Source organism: Sus scrofa, chromosome 10 (genome assembly GCF_054392235.1).
Source record: "Sus scrofa isolate SSC_HxYL_T2T_F1_AM1 chromosome 10, Sscrofa_HxYL_maternal_Yorkshire_Landrace_v2.0, whole genome shotgun sequence".
Lineage (NCBI taxonomy): Eukaryota > Metazoa > Chordata > Mammalia > Artiodactyla > Suidae > Sus > Sus scrofa.
Window position 1 is genome coordinate 9,774,436 of NC_139392.1, and position 20,617 is coordinate 9,795,052.

The window sequence follows — 20,617 nt, forward strand, 5'->3', positions numbered from 1 at the left end:
GGAACCCATATCCTCATGGATACTAGTCAGGTTCATTAACTGCTGAGCCACGACGGGAACTCCAGGACTGTTTCTCAGTAAATCACAACAGTTCCTCCACAAGGCCAACCGCTTCCAAACATCTCTGGCCACAGAAGTAAGATATATATAGAAAAAAATAATCGCTAGGACCTGAAATATTTAACAGGATGCTTGGGTTCAATACAAAAGTTAAAAACTTGACTGAAGAACTCTGATGATTCCATAAAAAGAGTATAAACTGGAGGCAGAGCTCTTCCAAAGGAATAGCACAGCATTTCCCAGAGTTTAAGGAAGACGTGGGGGTTCCCAAGGAGTCCCAGTCACGTCTGCGCAAAGGCTGTCCCCAGCAGTAAGAGAATCAGGCCTGATAACGCAGCCATCAGGCAAGGTCGCAGCACTGCTTTGTTCAGCGGGTCCCCAGCTTGCTCCTTTGGAGCTCTTGTCCGCCAGGCCGGGGTCGGGAGCCCAGCAGCATCCTTTCTTTGCCTCCCAGCTGGAGAACACCGACCATAAGAGACGCACCTCTCCTCCAAGGCCAAAGGAATTCCATCCAGGGACCTTGCCTGTGGGCCAAAGGCTGAGCCTGTTCTCTAGAAACCGGGTAAAGTATGGACAAATGCCTCAAGGAGTCTAACTCTACTCCCCAAGGACAAATATTTTGCTTTTCTTTTTCCCTGTGATGTCCTGAGATTTCTGTCTAATACTTAATGCTTAGATAGGGTCAATATTCCCTTTTCCACCTTTTTTTTTTTTTTTTTTTAAGGGCCACACCTTAGGCACATGGACATTCCCAGGCTAGATGCTGAATCAGAGCTGCAGCTGCCAGGCTACACCACAGCCATGGCAACGCCACATCCAAGCCACCTTTGGGACCTATGGTGCAGCTTGTGGCAATGCCAGGTCCTTAACCCACTGAGCGAGGCCAGGGATCGAACCAGCATCCTCATGGATACGAGTCGGGTTCTCAACCCGCTGACCCACAACGGGAACTCTTCCACCACTTTCTAAGAAGACTATTTTCACCACTCCAGAAGTTGTGTATTTTTTTTTTCTGATTTAACTAAATCCATCACGTTCCCTTTCAAAGCACCTAACACAAGCTTCGTGCTATAACTTTGTATTTGTTTTCACAAACTTCTGAAGTATTTTAAATTGTGCGAACCTTCGTACGTTCTGTTCCTCCAACATTAATGTAAGCTCCTGCAATTTCAATAACGTCTTTATTTTTAATTAAAGTGTAGTTGATTTACAATGTTGTGTTAGTATCTAGTATATAGCAAAGTATATATTTTTCTGAAAAAAACCTGAAAGTTTTTCCCATTAGAGGTTATTACAAGGTGTTGACTGTATTCCCTGTGCTATACAGTAGGTCCTTGTTGTTTATCTCTTTTATGTGTAGCAGTGTGTATCTGTTCATCCCAAGCTGCTCATTTATCCCCCACTTCCCCTTTCATAACCATCAGTTTGTTTTGTAGTCTTTCAGTATGTTTCGGTTTTGTAAATAAGTTCATTTGTCTCATTTTTTTAGATTCCACATATAAGTGAAATCATATGATATTTGTCTTTGTCTGGCTCACTTCACTTAGTATGGTAATCTCTAGGTCCATCCGTGTTGCTGCAAACAGCATTAACATTCTTTTTTTTCCTTGGTCATTCTTTTTAATGGCTGAATAATATTCTATTGTGTGTATGTATATATATATCCATATAATAATATGGATAATTGATATTAATGAATTAAATATATATATATACATAATGCATCTTCTTTATCCATTCATCTGTCAAGGGGAGTGCCTTTTTTTTTCAACTCTACCTCAATACCTTCTAAATAGTAGTGTCCTGTAACCAGTCACCAGGTAGTCAATAGGAACCCATCAACCCTGTGTTAATCTGCAGGCTGGGCTCCATAGGAACATGGGGAAATAAAGATCAATAGTAAACCACACACACACACACCCCCCAGAGAAAGCGAGAGGAGAGAGAGCAAGGCGACAATGGCAAGAACTACTAGCTTAATTTGACGATGGCGAGAGCTCCCACAGCAGATGTAATTGCCCTCATATTCCTGGCCTCTGTTTCCTAAGAGGTGTGACAGTCTATTCTTGTAAAATATCAGGCTCGTGGTCTCAGAATGGGTTTGGGACAACTGAGTAGATATTTGTACGGGTCATGGAAGAAAATGTCCCGAGGCCCGTGAGGTCAAATTCTGTCTCTTAAGCCACTTGGCAGAGCGCGTTCTGAAGTCACAGCCTTGCTACCTGTCTACGGTCCCAGGACCAACGACACTGAGGAGGCCTGTGCCCCTCTGGACGCTCGTCCATCCCACAGACGGAAAGACCCCGTTTTACTTTCTTTCCACCTGCACCTGCCCTTGAACTGGAATTTCTTCATTCTTTTCCAATTATTCATCTGGTTCCTTCGGGATTTAACACGTCAAGCTGTTGTTTCAGTTAAACTTTTATGGCAGTGAGGTAGCCATCAAACACTTTTTTTTTTTTTTTTTTGGCAGATGAGAGTTTCAGGTTTGGAATATTTCAGGATTAGCCTCTCAGTGATTACATGTTTCCCTCTTCTGTGAAGTGTCTTCACAAAGCCAGGAAACCTTTAACCTTCAAACCAATCCTGCAAGATGGTTTGTTTTGCTGAGGAGGAAACTGTGAATTAGGGAGGGGAGGGGATTTGTTCCAGGCAGCACCCTCTCAGCAAACATTTGGACCGAGAAACAAACCAACTTAATTTGGCCCCCAGCCCTACTCCCCATACCTGAGCTAGGTACACAGGGGTACTCAAGACTTGCCATTGTCCCCCACCCACCCAACCCAAATGGAGGTTCAGAAATGTGCTAGGTTTGAAGGAAACACATACCAGATCCACTATGTCAACACAGAGCCCTCTGAGCTTTATTTGTAGCTTCTGGCAACACATCCCACTGCCCCATAGTGTATTCAGCTCCTCGACTCTACACTGGCCATTCTCAACAGCTAGGCTAGCTGCCTATTTAGTCCCTGTCCGCCCTCTCAATCTTGGCTTCAAACTCTGTACAGAGTGTGTGCTTAGTTAAAAACATGAAAAATATTCTCATCTTTTTTCTATTTAAAAAAGCGAAATCACAGAGACCCAGGGATCTCTAGCTAAGAGGCCTCATAGTCAGAAACACTGAAAAAAGATCATAGCTGACACCACAGTTGGTGAAAATAACAGCCTGCAAGCTGCGCCAAAAGTTCTTTTTCCTCATTTAATCCCCCCATCATTCTTCTGACACAAGACAGCAAATGCATTAAATTCTCTAAACATTCACTGCAAGTTGGTATAAAGGTAGTGCCTTTTAAGAGTTGAAAAAAAAAATCTATATACAAACTCGCGCATGTACGGACACATCCATCCACATATAATACGAGTTTTACAAGGAATGGGCTCATTAAAACAATCATTGAACCTAAGCGAGCCCATATAGGACAGGAAAGAAATCAGCTGTGTCTAGATTAGATTTGAGACATCAACTTCCATCTTCTGCCTCTTTGGGAAACTCAGTTTCCACAACCAGTCTTAGGTAGACAGTTGAGGTTATAGTTTGTCGTTTGCTTTCTCCAGGACCCATTCAGTGGTCTTGGCTATTGGAGAGTAAACAGGCATCTGTCTGTCACCCTACCAGCTGGCAGACTCAAGTGTCACAGCTAAGGCTACACCTGCTTTGTTTCCTACAGAATCTCCACTTCGATTAGAATTAGATATTAGTCCGTGTGTGTGTGTTGTAATTTTACTTTTTTTTTCGAAATCTTGCTTTGGTATACAATATCTTGTTGACCTTCTTAGAAAGGAAAAGCTATTCTTGTCCTAGAGAATCTCACAGTTATAATCAAAGTCATGAACCCAGCAGGCTCTCAGCTGACATTTTAGGATCTGGACTCCATGAGTATTAAGTTCAACGTTATCCCTGAACCGTGCTGCTGCCATCTTTGGACGGCCTCTGATAGCATTTTATTTCCATTTGACAGAAACCATTGCTTCCCTAGAGGGCTCATTCTAACCATAGACGAGTATTCCTGCTTTGCTAACAGGGCGAATTATTTATATTATGGAGAGCTCCCTCTATTTGTTTCTCTTGAGTCACTCGGCTATACCCTCTGCTGGATGACACCTAAATATAGCAAATCAGGGACATAGAGAAAGCATTTGCTCCAATGCAGATCCTGAGTTGCTCAACTGAGGCGCTAACCGCTCTCTCTAGGGTGTTATTTAAAATTTAACCTCAGAGTTCCTGTCATGGCTCAGTGGTTAACGAATCTGACTAGGAACCATGAGGTTGTGGGTTCGTTCCCTGGTCTTGCTCAGTGGGTTAAGGATCCAGCGTTGCCGTGAGCTGTGGTGTAGGTGGCAGATGCGGCTCGGATCCCGTGTTGCTGTGGCTCTGGTGTAGGCCGGTGACTACAGCTCCAATTCGACCCCTAGCCTGGGAACCTCCATATGCTGCGGGAGCAGCCCTAGAAATGGCAAAAAGACAAAAAAATAAAATAAAAAAATAACATTTAACCTTGTCCCAAATAACAACTGACCACCGATTTCTTTGATTCCCAAGAAAGCCAGGCTCCACTGTTCAATGCAGGCCATCTGTTGTGTGGGCTTGAGGCACTCACCCAGGGGGGAAGTGAAGAAAAAGTCACACTCAAGCAAACACACATGCACGCACACCCCCCAGGCACACCGCAGGCATCCAGCAGCAGTAAGTGAATACACAAACAGGGGCACCCCCATTTTCGGTGACGCCACAGGCCCACTCAAAAAAAAAAAAAAACAAAACAGCAAACATACAGTGCTGGTACAGGTGTTTGTAAACAAGCAAGTTTGGAGATGTTTCTAAGTATAAGCTGTCACAGCTAAAATGAGAAACCCAGTCTGCTCAGTTTTTTGTTTTTTTTTTTTTTTTTAAAGCTCTCCCAAAGGGTCTATTTAAACAAGAGCAGCCAGTAAGCTTAGATTTGGCAAAGTGTGATAAGCTCTGGTGACAGCCGGAGAACTGCCATGTGTCAGCCTTTCCACTGTACCCACACAGATGCCTCCTGGGTCCTAGGAAAGAGAGGCACCATTTTCATCCATCGTGGTGAAATGATAACGCCTTCTCTGCAAGCAGATATCAATCACCCCATTCCTCGTTGGCCTGCTAGCTCCCCTTGCAGCCTCAAAAATATACCCTCAAATTCTCCTTCTGCTCCCAGCTCCAGTTCAAAGTCAATGGCAAACATTGAGCATTTCTTGGCCTCCCCCGCTTCCCCGCCCCCAATACTCTGTAATAACCTGTGTATAGATAATTAAGTCCCACCTCCCACTAGCAAACTCAGCGAAGAAGAGAAACTTGCTACTGCTGCAGGGTAGTCCTGCCACATTCCAACCCTAGACACAGCAAACGGAGTGCTCTCACCGATCTCAGCTAAATTGGACCACAAAGATGCTTTCCAGAAATGGAAAGAAGGAAGCTGGGATTCGGTTACAGAGAGGAAGCCTCTCTCTTGCCCATTTACACAGCCACTATAAAATCACCAGACTCGACCTGAAAAGTTTGTGTCATTTTTAAAACCCATCGATAATAAATGAATAATGCACCACTTCAGCCCCTGTTAACCAAAAATTCTCAGTCACACTTCCTGAAATGAAACACATCTCTGTTGACCCTTCTCAGTTTTACAATAGCCAAAAAAAAAAAAGAAAGAAAAAAATCCCGTGACAAAAGCACACGTCCCATTAAAGAGCCATTATCTTAACCCGGAGTTTTAAATTTAGCTCTTCTGGTTCTTATTTTTCTTACTCTCACATTGAGCCAGCTTCTCGGGATTAGAGGCAAAAGAACAACAGTTATTGGTACCCACATCCTGGCTCTTAAAGACACATATAGACCAAAAATTAAGTCATGTTTCTAAAGACAAGGCACTAATGCTCTTTACAGAGATTGTGCTCACATAGGAACAAAACAAAACTAACACCTCAAAAGGGAGAGCAGAAGATGAATTATCTGGGGTCACAGAAAATATGGGTCATGGTCTTTCCTGGCCATTCACCCACCGCATATCTGCAACAGCTTCCAACTCATCCTTCCACCTGTATAAACCATCACCCAGGGTTCCGAAAAAAGAAAAGAAAAAAAAAACTTGCCAAATTTTAATTTTATCCTTCCCTCTCCAATTTCTAGAATTGCATTAAAAGAACCCATGTCAAGAAAAAATAACAAAGATACTAACACAACTATGGGTCCCCTGACTACGGCACTGGGAAGAATCTGTTTTTAAATAATCGAGACTTCGTTGATTCTCTAATACAGCAATAATCACCTCTTACATTTACCACCGGGAGCAGATCTTGAAATGCAGAAGCCCAAGGCAGCTCTTCCTCCTCTGGGATGTCCAGGAGATGCCTCTGAAATGATTCTGCCTGCTGGCCACCCCCGACCCTGCCCCTTGTGGCTACAGGGGACTCCCTGCACAGACTGGCTTCTGTGAACCCTTGACCGTCGGCTCTACCAGGCCCCTGGATCCTCTTGCTTTCCCAGCTTTCTCCCCACGGGCCCTTTCCAACATCTGCACGCATGCCCTCTATTCATTAACTACAGAACTAGACAAGAAGGGTCAGGATGCAACCTCTTTCCAAGTGCATTCTATGTAAAGGAACGTCACCCCTTCCCAGCAACCTCTAACCCATCTCTTACTGGTGCCTAAGGTCAGCCCCATATCTAACCCACACACCTCGCATCCCTACGCCAACCTCCAGCTCTGGTTACAGGTGAGATGTACGGTGTAAAAGAACTCCAGATAAGTTATGAAGATAGAAGCCATCCTTGATGATAACTGACACATAAAATCCTTGTCCATTTTCATATTTTCTGATGGGTACTTAAAAAAAAAAAAAAAAGAAAACCCAGCTCCAGAGGAAAATGGACTTCCCGACGAAAGCCTCAGCAAAAACAGCCACCAGAATAATTCACCGGCACCGGGTTATTAAAATCCCTGACAGGTATTACTCAAGATGTTAGAAAATTATTCAGACCCATGTGTACACATATATCTACCTTCTGTGCTTGTACGTTCACACACACACACACACACACACACGCACGCATGCACATTTTTAGTGAGTACTCATTAAGCTATCTGAGATATTAAAACTAATCACGGCGGTTTTCTTTTAATGTGATCCTCGGCATAAAGAGAAATGAGCCCATTGTCATTTGTCTCAAAATCATTCTTTATAAAAAATAGCTAATCTCCAGAAGCACACCTGGTTTATTGAAGTGAATACAAAGATGCAGCATATAGCCTTAATGTGCTCAGCTGGGAAAATATATTTTTTTAAATGAGCATTTGTTAGGGCTTTATTTGCAAATGCAAAACTATCCAAGGCACTCTTGGCGCATGTAGGGATTTTTCATTTCAAAACCCACATTAATATAGGAGGAGTCCCATCAAACACTAACAGGGGAAAGAAAATTAACCCTTGCAGGACTGGAACAAAAAACAACACATAAAACGGATTAGCAATGAGATCCTGCAGTGTAGCACTGGGAACTATGTCTAATCACTTGTGATGGAGCATGATAATGTGTGAAAAAAAAATGTATACATGTTTGTGTAACTGGGTCACCATGCTGTACAGTAGAAAAAAAATAATGTATTGGGAAAATAAAAAAAAATAAAACAGATTATAGGACATCCAAGAGCTAGGAAATTATTGACACAACCCTGAAGTGCACCTGATAGCAATTTTTAACATGACACTGTTGCACCAAAACCGCCTGACTCATATATTTAAAGTGCAAGTGTCTTCAAGGTTGACTCAGGTATTAAAAGAAGCAGAAAGGAAGGAACTGCTAGATTAAATATTAGAAAGAAAAGATTACCCATTAACCACACTTGGGAACTTCCAAGGGAAAACAGTGACCAGTCTGGAGCTTTCCCTAATCTTCTGAGTGGCCGGTCTCCATGAGGAGGCACGAGGTTGTCCCAGCTGCCAGGGATGGGCTATTGGAAGGTTTGCACAACAAGGCCATGTGGGAAAGAGTGTGTGGCTCTTGGCCATGTTAGTCGGGTGTCTCCTAGATACCATGGCAGGTGTCATTTTTTTTCCATTTGATCAGGGAATGTAATACATCTTCAAAACAATTTTCACCCAACTGGTCAGGGATGTTAAAATCCAACCCTAAAAAAAAATCCCTCTGCCACTCTCCCTCAGAGGCACACTCTCCGAGCCCACTGGGTTCCTTTTGAAGTATGTAATTTTCACACAAAAGTCTTTGACCTGTTTGCTGCTTCCAATTTTTTTTTTTTTTTGTACTTAGATAAGCAATGAGATCCTGCTGTACAGCACAGGGAACTACATCCAGTCACGTGCGATGGAACATGATGGAGGAGAATGGGAGAAAAAGAACACATATGTATATATGCCTGGGTCACCTTGCTGGAGAGTAGAAATTGACAGAACACTGTCAATCAACTATAACTGAAAAAAATAAAAATCATAAAAAATCAAAATATATAGCGAGTATATTCCTGCTAAATGACCAGATGAACACTACAAGCTCAAGTAGGCTGGTCTTTCCAGAGCTGAAAGGGTAATGTCGGAGCTCCCTTTAGGGCTCAGCAGGTCAGGAACCTGACCTAGTGCCCATGAGGCTGTGGGTTCAAACCTTGGCTTCTCTCAGTGGGTTAAGGATCTGACATTGCTGCCAGCGGTGGCACAGTCACAGATACAGCTCAAACTCAGGGTTGCTAGGGCTGTGGCGGAGCCTGCAGCTGCACCTCAGATTCAACCCCGAGCTCGGGAACTTCCCTGTGTCACAGGTGTGGCCATAAAAATAAAAAAAAAGAGGAAAAGATGCTGTCCTTGGAGCTTGTTGTCATCTAGAAGGGTTAAAGACATGTCTTTACTAAAAGGATTTATGTCAGGAACCACTAATATCTCAAGCAGTGCTTTCCTTTACCAATCAGACTTAAAATTAGTGCTATAGCTTTTTCCACCTATATCCGAAATGGACACCAGCATAATAGATGAAACATTTTCTTTTTAACCTTTTAATTTTATACCCACATAGTACCCAGCGCAGCATCTTATATAAAAGAGATGATCCATAAATAAGTGCTGAATTGAATGGATGCGTCAACTTGCTAACATTCCATAAAGGGAGCCATCCTAGTGAAGAACGCCCAAATTATGTTACTCACTCCTTGGCTTGAAACCCTCGATGGCTCTCCATCACCTACCTTAGGATGAAGTCCAAACATCTATTTAGCTCCGTATTTCTAGCTTCATCAGTTATCAACATTTTTCCAGGTACTGGGGGAATATAGTAATATCGAAATAAAATGACTTTTGAGAGTAAAATCTTAAGAGCAACACAGAATGGGATCCAAACAGAGATAGGCAACCTCATTGGAAAGAGACGAAATTCTTCCCTAGTTGGTAAGATCTGCTGTAAACTGACTGAATATATTAACGTACAAGTGAAAGCTGTGTCCTTCAGAAAAGGAGAGTGAGGAAGGATGGGATGTACAATGGCAAGGGTATATGAACGCATTTCTCTCTTGGTCTCATTGGTAAACCTCTGCCCACAGTGAGTTGGCTGCATCCAACTATTTATCATTTGATAAATATCTAGTTATCACCCTTCCAATTTCATACCCACCAACCAACCTTATGAATATGACATGATTTCCTAGAGACATCTCCCTTTTTGAGCTATAAATCTCCATATCCTACTGATTACTAGATATCTCTACTCGAAGGTCTCACGGGCACTTCGAATTGACCACATCCAAAAGTGGACCAGTCCCCCTAAACGATTCGGTTCTGTGTCTCAGTAAATGGCATCACCATCCATCCATGCAAACCAGAAACCTGAGATCCTCCTCTCTGAGCAATTCACCTTATTTCACCCAGCAGTAAATACCACCAACCCTGCTGTGTTTTTCTAACCCATTCACTCCTCTCCGTTCCCACTGTCATCACCCAAGGCCAAGTTAACAAATATCTCTCTTAGCAGATCGTGCTCCTACTTTTACCAGGGAGGATATTTTTTAAATATTCAAGCAATGTAATGAATTGCAATCCTCTGCCCCTATCCATTTTTACAGCTGAACCACAACTATGTTTATTTTTCCAACTGGGGAGGGGGGAAGGAGATGACAACAACCAAGAAGCACACAGTTTGAGTCTCCAAGCTCATGTGTCTGACTGCGGTCGCTAGACAGAAGCCTCTAAACGGAATCTTACAGAGCACAAGAAAGGGGATTCTCAATTCCATAGTAAGATCTTCGGCTTTTACCCTGGGCTTTAGTGTTTGACGACAGGCTGAGAGAGAGAGGATACAAAATGGGGCTAGAGAAATGAGTGAGGCCACCTTTCCAGCCCAGGGTGCAGACGAGGAAGAAGACGGGCAGAGGTAGCAGGAGCAGACCCAGAAATGTGTCTTGACCGCTTCGCTGGGTGGCAGTGCAGGAGCGGGTCGACAAGTAAAGAGTTTTTCTCCACTTCCGGCCTGGAAACATCTTAGCAGCTGCTCCCCAACCTCCAACCTGGAGCAACTCAGCAAGATAAAGGCGGAGGATGGGCATGGACCAGGTGGAGAGACAGCCTGAGTCCAGCTCCCCAGTGGCTCCCCTGTCTTCAGTGTAGTACAGAAGGAGGCAGAAGGTCCTGTGTGCTCTGGGCAGGGATAAGGGCACTCAAGGATGGTGTTGGCTGGGGAACCTCCCAGGGACCAGGGCTGGGGGTGGGTGTATCATACTAGAATCCAGGTGGGACCCAGAGCCAGACTTCCCACAGTCAGGATGCAACAACGCCCAGAGAGCTAGGATGCAAATGAGGCAGAGAAAGGCTCCTCTGGCCCCAACCAAGCAGAAATTGAAGCGAGTGAGTTCACCAGGCGCCGAGCTGAGCCGCAGATGGAGGCAGGGCAGCAGTGACCAGGAGGACCATGCCGTGCCACTCCTGCAGGGGGCAGTGGTGAGCACCCAGAGACCCCCAAGGTGGGTACCAGGCTCCGTTCCACCTGCACCATCTTGGGGAGAAGGAGGCTGGGTGGGTAACTCTGAGCAGTTACCTGAAAGGGACTATTTCATGGGAAAGAATGATTTAAAACTGCAAGAGATTAAGACATAATGTATTTCCTGCTCCCCACTGGAGGAGGAACTTGGAGTGTGAGTAAATTTTCACACACTCTGGCTCTCCTCCTGTGCACTCCCAACTTACAGCCAGAGTGGATTTTCGACAAGCCATCTCCAATTATACCCAAAGGTTTTCCTTTGTCCATTCCATAGTGATCAAAATCCCTAATGTGACCCATACGTCCTTCCCAACCAGGCCCTCCTGTGCGCTCTGCTTCACCAAGCTCCTCTCTCAATCCTTCTCCACTATTGTCCAGGCAGAGGGGCCTTCAGAGTTTCCTGAGCTTGCATTCCCTCAGCCCAGAATGTTACTGCCAACATCCCTCCCTCACTCCAAATTCTGCCCCTCATTTAAGTCAGAATTTAACTTTTGCTTCCTCGGGCAGGTTCGTTCTAACCAGAATTTTTATCCCTGTGAAATTCTAGATGACACATCAAAAAAACAAAACAAAACAAAACAAAACAAAACAAAACCTCATTTCCCGACTGCAGGAATTCTCAGAGCCTTTACTAGGCTCTTGTAAACTCTGAGAAGCAGGAATAGAGTTTGCACATTTTCCTAAACTTATCTACCTGGGAACATGTTTCTTCATCTCAAAGAATGCATACCAGCAAGAAATCATTTGGTAAGTGCTGATTCATGGTGATTCCAGGGAATCACAGAACCAAGAATCATGTTTCTAGGAAGACCAAAAAAGAAAGTAAGGCTTCTTGGAGGAGGAGAGAAATACCAGTCTTATCATGGGAAGAAATGTTGAGTTTCCGCAGAGGAGGCGATAAGGCCGCAAGACAGCCAAGGAGAGAAAAAGAAAACGACAGGTGCAACCATCAGCCCAATCAAGAAGATCAGAGGTGAAGTAAGGAGTCTTCCCCCCGGGAGCTCACTGATGGCTCAGCAGGTTAGGGATCCAGCATTGTCACTGCTGTGGCAAGGGTTTGATTCCTGGCCCAGGAACTTCCACACTGCAGGCATGGCCAAAAATAACAAAATGAGTCTTCCCTGTGTTGGATGCTCGGAGCACCTTTTTCTCCTGCCACAGGCTGCACTAGAGCTGGTCCCAATCCAGGGAGACCAGCCAGTGCCACTGGTGAGAAGTCAACAGCAGCTGTTCTGGGAGCCAGAAGGAGGAGACCACAAGCAACGAAAAGGAGCCAGAATGGGGCAGAAAAGGAAAGCCTGGCCTTCTCTGCTCCCACTGGGGACAACTATGTGGAAAGGAAAAGGCCTTCTCTTCTTCCCGTTTGAAAAGACTGTAGGTTCCTGTAAAGAGGTGGCATCATTCTGAACAAGTAAAGGAAGCAAACTGACCAAGAACAGGAGAAATATGGGAAAGTGTCCCATCAGAAGGTTTACGGCCTTTTCCACATGGAGCAAACTTCACTGTGAGTCAGAGGAGCGTGAAGCCCTTTCAGGGGAATTTAACAACTGGGATGCCAAAGACCCTTATGAGAAGCAATCATACCAATGAGTGCCTCTGACCTGGACCCCTGGAGCCCATCTGCAGTGACTTGCCAAGATGTCTCAGCCAGGGCGCGAGACAATACTACTGGCAACACAGCTTCACCAGTGAATTCTCTGGCCCAGGAAAGTTGCTGAAGTAGTAAAACTAGATGCAATTCAACAAAAATTAGGCTACACATGAGAAAGATCATGATAAAATATAGCCCTTCCCCCTTCCCAGCAAAAGACATTATTTTCTATTACATGGGAGAGACCACATAGCCTGGGAAACTTTATCATCTAAGGTCATAGGTAATCTGAGGCCAACTCAACTTTGAAGAACGGGGAGGCAGGGGTGGCCAGATATCCCACCTACGATATTTCAGATATTCCTCATCTGGAAGCTGCTTGGCAGAAAAAACCATCTCCTTCGGTCCAAAGGAAACTCCATAGAGAGGCAGGTGACTGCAGATCAAAGAAAGAAATGCCAGTTTCCAAAAACCAACAGTGTCAGAATGACCTGAGGTTGGAAGAGCAGGATCTCCAGGGCCCAAACATAGATATGGGTCCATCAGTCACATCTTCTCTTCTGTTCCATTAGTGACGGTTTGTCCCCAATTCACTTGTTAATAAGTGGTCCCAGCTGATGGGACTCCCACCAAAATAAATCACTCAACTAATAATCAAAACTCTAGGGAAAGTCATAGCTCTCTCCCTGTGTCACTAGGACTTGAGTGTCTGGGTCTGCTTTTAGAAGACCTTTCTAGGGCTCCAAATGATAAAAATAAATGCCATTTAAAATGACTGCTCAGGCCAAGGAACACTGCTTTGGCCATCAGGTGTGGGAAAGAATCAGTGCACAGAATAGACAGCGTGGTAGAAGAGAGAAATTCTTTAAAGGCGGGCACACAGGCTTGACAAAGGGAGAAATGAAATTCTGGAAGAAAGGTTTTGTGAAAGACTTTTTTTCCTCCTCATTTCACATCTAGGATCTAAGAGCTCTGCACTGGCCAAGATGCTGAAGTCAGCAGTTTCATGTCCTCAGGTGGTTCTGAGACAGGAGGGAACAGAATGAATAATGGGGGGTGGGGGAGGGACAGGAAAGACTAGGCTATGTTGATAATTCTGGGCTTGAACCTTCAAGGGTTTCCCTTTGGGTATTATCCTAAAGAAAGCTCCAGGCAACCTTGGGCTTATTCTTCACCTGTCACTTCTAAAAGGTGAATCAGTTCATGCTTACAATGGCTGACGCTGCTACGTCTCAAATTCACACGCACCTTCTAATTATAAGAAACAGGCTCTTGGGCTTCTCCAGGCAAAAGCTGAGAGGACGCCAACATTATTTTTGCTGTGACTGCAACATCCAAATAACTTTCCATCTGCTAGAGCCTCAAATTAAAAGGGCAATGATTATGAGTCAATGCATGCCCACTGGCAGGGGCCATCCTTGTGTTTTTAGAACAGTCACTGCCATTGCGTATTAAGAGGTGAAAGAAAGAGAGAGAGAGAAAAGAAGAGTCTTATGGGACTGGAGCTGCCCCAAGAAAGAAGATGCTGGGTCACCTACTGACTGTACTTTTAAACAGCCAAGTGGGATTACGTGAAAGCAGGGGAACCCACCCTGAGTCTTATCTCCCATGTATCAAAGTACTTGAAAGTTCTATGATGATAACAACGAAACCGTTTGGGAGTCATTTCCCATGAGAAGCATTTCAAGGGGCCCAGGAAGACATGCTAAGGGTGTGAAATGGAAACACACCTTGCATTCTAAGATTGAATTTTGTAACTCTGAGGAAAGTGATCAGGCAACTTCGGAGGAAGTGCCAAAGAAGGAACTGGGGGTGATGCAACGCAGATCGACTTGAAGATGCAGAACAGAAAATGACCTGTGCAAATGCAAAGGCACGCGGGGCAACCCTGAAGCGGATGCTGGGGCAGATTTCATAGTGACTGAACACATCAGCATCAACATCGTCTCCCTCTGTACACGATTCCAGATGAATTCCTGGTTACAACCTGAGGAATACCCAGACGTCACATTCATGTTCGAACGCTCGCACGTCTCCCTCTCCATCTTTCTAAAATGAAGCCAGCGAGAGCTCGACGTTCAGGACCAGGTGCGGGAGAACCTTTCTAACAATGGATGCAGGAGCACTTCCGATCCACCAGACGCTCCCCTTGACCTGGCTGGACTTTCCTAGACATTTCTCGACTAAAGGGCAACTGCGGGGCAGGGACCAAATAAGCACTTTTAGAAGAGAACGGTGTCTCTCTCCCTTCTCATTGGGACGGGGGATAATGAGGGACCGCAATCTGGTTGATGGGCTAGGTAACCACAGCAGGACATTCCTCACATCGTTTCTCGGAGACGACCCAGGGCACTTGGTTAAGGAATCTTCTATCTTCCAGCCAGAGTCCAAGGACTAATCATCCGTAATCACTAAGAGGGCTCTGGCATATTATAGGATTTCTGATGAAAATAAATGGGCCTCCTGAAAATGATCATGGGGCTCAGGAGGCACTTTTCTGTCATCGTCCTGCCTTCATTTCTCCTTCATCACATCAAAATGACACATCTTAAAAGAGCTGCCCCTGCAAACCTCAAAATAGTATAGAAAAATTATGTGATTCTTATTCTAGTCATTAGACGTCTATAGAATTATTAGAATTCTTCACGAATAAATAGTAAAACAAAACATTTATATGTGCTCCCTCAATGATCTCTTTGGTTTCAAACAATCCGAGCAGCATGATCAATAAGTTAATGGCCTCGTTCCAAAAACAGGGTGGTCGTTTTGTGTTGTATTGTTTGTTTGTTTGTTTTTTACTCTGATAGTACAGAAGAAGAGTCCCCTTGTACCCTTTCAAGAGCTACCAGCCATGGTCATTACCACCAGACACTGGACAACCCTGTAAGGAGAGGCTGGCATGTTTTCCCAGGGTGAGGACATCTGGGAATTCCAGGGTGAGAACCAATGGCACGTCTCTCCTGTATGGTGCTGCTTTACAAGAAAGGCTCAGCCAATTCCTTGGCAGCTGTGAAGTTGTCAGCCGTGGCATTCGTCATAAAGCTGGGTGGCTGCTCGCTGCTGACATGTTCAGTTTTGAACTCGGGGGGAAAAAAAAATAACCTCTCTGGAATGTTGAGCTCGGCAGAGACAGCAGATGCCCCAAGTGAAAAAGCTCATCACACATCAGGTACTTAGGAACCTTCTGGAAATGATTGAAAAAGCATGAGTATTTCTCTACTCAGCGTGCACTTAGCCATTGCAGGGGCTTGCATCAACCTCCCTCTGTGTCTCCTTCCTGGACCTTCTTGACAGCCAGACAAGAGATGATCCAGTAGGTTATCGATCACATTCTCTTCTAAAGGTCACGCTGGGGGGAGCAGAAATACCGGAGAACCCACGCCCTTCTCTGAGGAAGGCGCACATTTTATGTATCTTTGCCTTCAACCTCCAACGCGCTTCTAGCAAGACATGCTAAGTAATGCATTAGAAATACCAGGTGAAGTCTGATATCATATACTTGAGACCATTTTCTCTGGTTTTCTCAATTCGGGTCCCTACTCCAAAAGTAAGAACATAAGATCATGTAGCAATCTTCCTAGACTCCAGCCTGAGCAAAGAAGACTACTCAACAGCTCACTCTGGTACCTTCTAAAGGAAGAAAAACCATCTCCTTCGAAGAGCTTTGCAACATGGGTTCCTAGGACTAGATCTTGCCACAAGAGCGTCTATTTAGGTAGTAATGATCTGAACAAAGCGAAATGTATGGCTACTGTGGTTATTATAAGGGTGCCTGGCAATAAAATACTATGCCTTCGCAAATAAAGAGACATAGGAGGTGAAAAAAGGTCAGAGAAAAAAAAACAGATGAGAAATCAATGTCAAAAGAGGTCACTCTATGAGCTTCAAAGGGAGCTACAGTCATTGATTATCATATCACTGAAACAACACAGGCCCAGTGAGATCTGAAATTACATTTCCAGTCTGAATTTATAGAACTCACTGCAGCCTCTGGTTGTGACTGTCGTACGTTAATGGAAGCCTACCAAGTAAGCATGATTTAGATGGGCACAGGCAGAGGTGAAGTCAGTTTTTCCTGGGTATTGAGAACTAGGCGCGCGATCAGGAAAGGTTCGGAAAATTGGTTTCTTCTTCAATTTCAGAGGCCTTTCTGGTAGTGGTTGGGGGCCAGAATTCTCTTTCAAAAACACAGATTGGATTATGGTGCTTTCTTGCTTACCAACAGCCAATAGCAGGGTCCCTATTTCTCATGCAGGAGGAGGTTTAGAATACTTGGGCAATAGGCAAGCCCTTCAGAGGAGGCTAAAACAGCCTTCTTGTCTGACTTCATCTGACGCTCCAAGCATACCACATGTATTTCAGGTTTCCAAAGCCAACAAATTCTTCCCTATATCCAGGTTACTATTATTCCTTACTGAAAGGGCCTCCCTATTCTGATACATTTTTCCTTATTCTTCTCTTTCTCCATTTCCTCACCATGGCAGACCCTAAGCTTACAAAACCTCATTCCTTTTTCTTCCTGGGCACACAGTTACACTCTCTTTCCCAGCTTCCCTTGCTGTCATATAGTTCTCCATGAATAAACTGGGCCCAGAAATGATGTGTGACATCCTTGGTCCCTAAAATCCTCCCTTGAGACATTCTATATTCTCAGTCTTCCAGTGCTTCAGACTCTGAAGCCCTTGAGGATGGTCCTGGGTCCCTGAATTACTATGTGGAACAGAGCACTCAACTCACCCCAGCCTCCAACGCAAGTTAGACTGTGGTCTAAATGAGGCCTAAATCATTTAGGCCACAGTCTAACTTGTTAAGACGCCACGATGGTTAGAGTGCTTGTTTCAGCAGTTAGTCTACTTTAACTAATGCCCTCAATCAGATATTATTATATTTTATCTTTCATAACTATGGTTATAAGTCACCATGGTTGTTTTTGAAAGATGTCTAGGTTTAATGAAAGGAAGAAAAGCTGAATTAATACCAAAACAAAAATAAAACTATGCAGGACTTTTTTCCTCCCATTTCTGGGCTGAGTAGCTAAGTTTCCTAGCATACATGGAATCTCTGAAATTGCATGCATGGGTTACACCCTGTGGGGCTAGTTAGCTTGCCTAGAAGAAAGCCCTTTGGGAATTCTAGCCCCCTTTACTGAGTTGTTGTTTCTCAAATACATGCTGCTAATCATATGGGGCACTATTTAAACTATGCAGGAGAGAGAATCCCAGAAGATGCTGGAAGCCAATTCAATCCTCTGAATACTATAAAAATAGAACAACTAAGCAACAAAACCTAAACTCATGGGCAACATCTAAAACAAAACTAGGAGATGGAATTTCCTCATGAATCCCAAACATGTTAAAGGCATAAACTACCAATAGTCACAAATCCTACATGGAATCGGCGTCTAGATGAGAGGAAAAAGGAAATGATGGGTCTGAGAACAGGCAAATCCTACAATAGCTACAAGTATGCACTAGCAAGCTCAGTGGGCCAATTTGGAACAACAGCTATAACTGGCAGGGGGGTTGTCCTTTTTAACACCCAAGTGCAAGGGCCCACGGTAAGTAGGACTGAAAAGAATACAGCACTGTAGTCCCCATGAGCTGCCTTCCAGAGTAAGACCCATTGATGAGACATGGCTACAAGTGGCATCAAACTTGAGCAGTATGGAACAAGAGCTCTGCAAGAAAGAACAAAGTGGGGGCAGGAAGAGCAGCAGAGACTCCCAGAAAGCAATCTACCATACTGTTTCAACATGAACACTACACACACACACACAACCAAAGGCTCTGTAAAGGTAGGGAGACTTTTTGAACTCTACCTCATTCTAAAAGGACAGGAAAATTAATGTCACATAAAAATGAACAAAGGAAAAGTATCGTGGTCAAATCCCATACAAAGTTATTACAATTATAAAAAAGAATAAGGAGCAGACAAAAATTCCTGAAGACAATAAAAGCATGCTGGAAAGACATTCTCAGAGACTAGACCAGAACTATAATCTGTCATTTCAAAATAAGCATAAGGATATTAAGAAATGATATAAAATACACAAGAACACCATGATCAGGTTAGAAGAACTCATAAATATGATGACAGGACTCAGAAAGGAACTGAAAAATAAAAAAATTATTTCATAAATGCCAATTAAACTAGGAGAAATATATAATGGATAACCCCTTAATAAATATAAAAGGTAAAAGGGGGAAGCTAACAAAGAAAAAAAAAAGATAAAAATATTTGAAGAGAAAGACACAAATATTAAAGATAGGCAAAGAAAATTGAACATATAGATAAACAAGAGATTCTGAAGAAGACACTGAGGCAAGGAAACATAACAAATGTTAATAACTATAATTCAGGAAAAAATTTTGAAATATAATAATAAATATTAAAATATAATAATATTAAATAATAATTTTAAAAGAAATAAAATAAAATAAGAAATGTATTGTTGGAGAACAGGTAAGCAAGTCACAAATAAAAAGCAAAGGACATTAAAAAAAAACCTCGAAATGACATTAAAAATGATATATTGTACCTGACAATACTGATCACCACCCCCCCCAAGAAAAACAACCCCAAGACATATTCTAATAAAACACTTTGGGTGTTTAGGCAAAAAGAGTACATGATTGGAGTTCCCGTCCTGGCTCAGGGGTTAACGAATCTGACTAGGAACCATGAGGTTGCGGGTTCGATCCCTGGCTTTGCTCAGTGGGTTAAGGATCTGGCGTTGCCGTGAGCTGTAGTGTAGGTTGCAGATGCGGCTCGGATCTGGTGTTGCTGTGGCTCTGGTGTAGGCCGGCAGCTACAGCTCCGATTGGACCCCTAGCCTGGGAACCTCCATATGCCACGGGAGCGGCCCTAGAAAAAGCAAAAAGACCAAAAAAAAAAAAAAAAAAAAAAAAGAGTACATGATTTATAGTGTAAAGAAAATTAAAATTTATCATCAGATTTTTCTAAAGCAATGCTTTAGGCCAGAAGAAAGGAGAGTTGTCTATTTGATATACTAAATAAAAGAAAATAATTTTATATTCAGCAAAACTGACTTGCAAGTATAAAGTGTTCAAACAAACTGTTACAGATACAGGCAAAACTGAAAAAAAAAAAAAAAAACCATTGTTCCCATGACTCCTTTCTGAAGAACATACTAGAAAATAAGTTCCAGGCAATCAAAACAATTAGAAAGGCCATCAACATAGGGACTAGTGGTGAATCTTAAAATATGTAGTTAGTTATAGAAGCCCGGAAAGAGGCTAAGAAGCAGAGAGTAGACTATATAATGGCTATATGCCCTGACATAGTAGGTACGGCATAATTATTTAAAAATGAGGAAGGATTTGGGGGGAGTGGGCAATCATATGCCCCCCAGAAAAAGTTTTAATATTTTCAATAACTACAGAGGCACTAGTATTAGTATTATTCTCCTGAGACTATTGTGCACTTCATAATAGAAATAACTAATGAACTTATTTACAAAACAGAAACAGACGCACAGGCATAGAAAGCAAACTTATGGATACTGAAGAGGGAGGGATAAATGAAGAGCTTGGGATTAACAGGTACACACTACTACATATAAAAGACATAAACAATAAGGACTTACTATATAGCACGGGGAACTCTGTATCTTGTAATAACATCAACATCTTAGAGTAGCTTACAATGGAAAAGAATCTGAGAGAGAATACATGTGTATAACTAAGTCATTTTGTTGGGCACATGAAAATAACACAACGCTGTAAACTCTTCAAAGTAACACAACATTGTACATTAACAAGATTTTAACTCTTAAAAATCATAAAAAAGAGATAAAACAAATGAGTAATTCTGTGATGTTCTAATGTTATTATTCCACTGTGTCCTTAAGAATCAACATTCTGGGAAAAGGAAGGATATATAAATGTAACACAGAAGGGATTCAGTAATACTCCATAATCCCAAATTTGAATTAGAGCATCCATATGAACTCATAAGTT

The 20,617-nt window shown here is 43.1% G+C and overlaps 1 protein-coding gene across 47 annotated transcripts in view; it reads right to left on the reverse strand.

Annotated features, from left to right (window-relative positions):
• Positions 1 to 20,617, reverse strand: part of ESRRG (estrogen related receptor gamma) — a 663,361-nt gene that overhangs the window by 561,221 nt on the left and 81,523 nt on the right. For 4 of the 47 annotated variants that reach the window (XM_021064117.2, XM_084979092.1, XM_021064116.2 and 1 more), the window contains exon 1: positions 6,352 to 6,501. The exons of 38 other annotated variants lie outside the window; for them this stretch is intronic. The gene's annotated coding sequence lies outside the window, so the exon portion shown is untranslated. Of the gene's footprint in view, positions 1 to 6,344; positions 6,502 to 7,906; positions 8,012 to 20,617 lie in introns of those variants that run through there. 5 more of the 47 variants (XM_084979067.1, XM_084979071.1, XM_084979076.1 and 2 more) reach the window with 2 other exon arrangements.